Here is a 3,435-nt window from a genome sequence, read left to right on the forward strand (position 1 = left end):
GTATGGCCACCCCTATCCTGAAGCAAGGGTCCTAAATGAACGACATGTGTGGTTGAGGCGCGGCATCCCAATAGGGATCCTCCCTCACCTGCGGAATCTACCCCCAAACTCAGCAACTGAACCGAGGTATCATTCCTGTCTGTGTCTCCAGCTTCTCTTTCCTGATTCTTCAACTTTTCTTTTAACTTTTCTAATTCTTTAGCCAGTCTACCCCTGTCCTCTATCAACTGACGGCCACCACCTGGTCCTGCTCCTTTTATGTGACTGCTCGCGGGATTCATCCACTCAGGCCCTTCTGCCTTCCATCGCTGTAACCCCTGTCTCACTTCCATGACTGAAATTCCTGCAGCTCCCTGATACAAGCTTTCTACCCTTGCCAACCATTTATCAAAACGTTCGGCCCCACCCCAGGCATCTACTTCCAGAACTACTGACGGGGGTAGGAGAGTCAAAATGATCTCTCTATATGTACCATCCCCGTAATGACTGATATCAATCCAATTACTTCCAAAACTTTTACACAACTGGAATATACGTTCCCCAGCTTCCCTGGGTCCTTCCCCTGGTAATAATGCAAGCCGCTTGATTAACTGTGGCCCTGAATGAGTAACAAAGATTGCAGCTATTATTCTACCAAGCATGAGACTTGGAAGTTGTTTCAAAACCTACTACCTTTCCCCGGTGATTCCCGAAAGCTCGCAGAACCATGTGAACCCTCGGTTTCTCTGATATGTTCCCTGACTGCCACCATCCCAGAATATTACACCATCACTGGGCAAACTTATTAAGATCCTGAAGAGGTGCAGGTCTCACTTCACTAAGGATAGCTCTCATGTCCTGTAACTGTACCCCTCCTCGCTCATACCAGGTATCCCCAAAACCACTTAAGGTCGTGTTCCCTTCACGAGCTCCACAGGGAGTAGAGGAACCATGATCCTGCTCTCGCCTTGTCCGCTCGAGCGTGCTTCCCCCACTCTCCACATTACCGGAAGGTCGTGTGTAATATTTTGGGGTGTTAAGCGTCTGATTAACCGAAGAGGCATCTAACTGCTCTGCCTCCGATCCTAACGTTGCCACGTGAACCACACGGGTTCGAGGCTCCGAAGTCAGAGAAGACAACGGAGCTGTGGATGGGAACGGTGGGCATTCTCCCTGTCCCTTAATCCCCTTTAAACTCTCAGACCCGGGGAATCCTCCGAATACCACCCGGCTTTATCAATTGCTGTCTCCGCTGGCCAACCTAATACCACCATCTGCTGCAGCTTAGATATTCCTTTCTCTAGATCTTGTTTACACTTCTGTTCATCAGCAAGATGCTGATCCTGTGTCAGAACAGTCCTGGCTGCCCCGAGTGCCTGAAATCACCAATTCTCTACTATTTACTCAATGCTGTTAGCTGCTCTCTGAGTTCTGAGACTTCCCTATCTCGAGCCTCAGCCTCTTCTCCTAACGTTTGAATCCCCAGCATGAGACACTGCAACACGAACGCTTTTCTCTTTTTATCACTTTTTAACCCAAACACTTTAATCTTTTTTAACTGGACACGCTCCACTAAGGAGTGCCGTGTCTCTCTCCATCCTCCTGTCATTGTTTCCTGTCTTATCCCATAAGTTCCCCCTTTCGTCTCAATCCATTCATTAAGAAATGACTGGACTTCAACTGGAATATCCCCTGAGCCTCCCATTACTAACTGAAGATCCCTTTAATCACGACAACTAAGAGAATGCTCACCCCTCGAACTGATGTGTGGGAAACACTTCTTCCAACAACTCAGCCAACTTTCTGCTTCACGTCGGGGTCTTCGAATAAGCTAACGAACTTTTGAAAATCACGTCGGGGTCACCAAAATGTTGTAAACAGCTGTCTTGCTCTTTTCGCTTCGTTGCTTTTAATATCGAATTACCCGCACACACTCCGTTGCAGTAAAGGCAGGATGGGGTCTTTTATTTAAACATTCATACTAAACAAACCAAGTATGAAAGTTACTGAGAATACTTCACAAAGGCAGCTTGCTTCGATTTCCGTGGCTGCTTGAGACACACACCTTCCAAATGTCCAGTGTCTCTGCTGTCTGTGTCTCAACAGTCCATAAAAGTCTCATCTTTATACTGAAAAAGCCTTTGAACTCTTATTCTTTGCATTCAGACAATCCTGACGAACTGCTTTCTGAATCGTTTAACAGACAGACTTAATGTTGCTTGTTTAACCTACAGATCTCATTAAATAGTAACAAGGTTACACTCAAATACTGAACATACGGACATTGTCAAATCGTTTAGTCCTGAATTTCCATTATTCCCACCGTAACAAGGTACTCAAATATTTAACATCCAGACAATGACCAGTTACTCATCTCACTGGCTGAAGGCACCACATTGTCTAACAGTATCTTTTCCATCCAAACTTCAATCTGCTTGTTTTTTAATCCAAACTTCAGACTGCGTGCTGAAGCAAAGAGTTCAGCAATGCAGGACTATGCTCACACAGAGCATACGATTTGACAACGAGACTTGCAGATCAAGCATCAATCACAAAGGCAACAAAATTATCCAACAGCACCAGGTGTCTTTCACTTGTTTGTCCCAAATTTTCAGCCACTGGGACAACAAGAATTGAGGTTCCACTGAGATTTGAACTCAGATTGCTGGATTCAAAGTCCAGAGTGCTCACCATTACACCATGGAACCAACCACACAAAAATCTTTGAAACAGTTCTCAAAAGCAAAAAAATCATCTCCAACATGACACTTTGGCTCGGCCTATTCTCATGTTTCGCGTCAGTTCCCAATATTGGGGATGTCCAGAACCATGGAACACAGTCCAAGAATAATGGGTAAGCCATTTAGGACCGAGATGAGGAGAACCTTCTTCACTCAGAGAGTTGTTAACCTGTGCAATTCACTACTGCAGAGAGTTTTTGATGACAGTTCATTGGATATATTCAAGAGGGAGTTAGATGTTGCCCTGACGGCTAAAGGGATCAAGAGGTATGGAGACAACGCAGGAATTGGGTACTGAGGTGAATGATCAGCCATGATCTTACTGAGTGATGGTGCAGGCTTGAAGGGCTGAATGGCCTACTCCTGCAAAGATTTTCTATGTTTCTATGAAGTGCCTGCATTTCAAAAAGCGTTGCTTTTATTCATCCTGCGGAATGCATATTGCACAGATAATCTCAGCACACATTGTGCAGGCAAAGGCAGCATTAGATAAAAACACTGGTTTATCCTCCGCTGATTTGTAAAAGGTAACTGATTGTTGAGCAGACGATTTGACAACTAGACTTGTGGATCAAGCATCAGTGACAATGGTGACAAAACCGCCCTCGAACACCAGGTATCTTTCACTTGTTTGTCCCTAAATTTCAGCAGTTGGGACAACAAGCATGCAGGTTCTACAGAGATTTGAACTCAGATAACTGGATTTAAAGTCCAG

The 3,435-nt window shown here is 45.0% G+C and overlaps 1 non-coding gene across 1 annotated transcript; it reads right to left on the reverse strand.

Annotated features, from left to right (window-relative positions):
- Positions 1-2,615: 2,615 nt before the first annotated feature.
- On the reverse strand, positions 2,616-2,687 carry trnaq-uug (transfer RNA glutamine (anticodon UUG)). The gene has a single exon. It is a non-coding gene; the product is annotated as a tRNA-Gln (tRNA).
- Between the last annotated feature and the right edge of the window lie 748 nt (positions 2,688-3,435).

Source organism: Pristiophorus japonicus, unplaced genomic scaffold, assembly GCF_044704955.1.
Source record: "Pristiophorus japonicus isolate sPriJap1 unplaced genomic scaffold, sPriJap1.hap1 HAP1_SCAFFOLD_112, whole genome shotgun sequence".
NCBI classification, from domain to species: Eukaryota; Metazoa; Chordata; class Chondrichthyes; family Pristiophoridae; genus Pristiophorus; species Pristiophorus japonicus.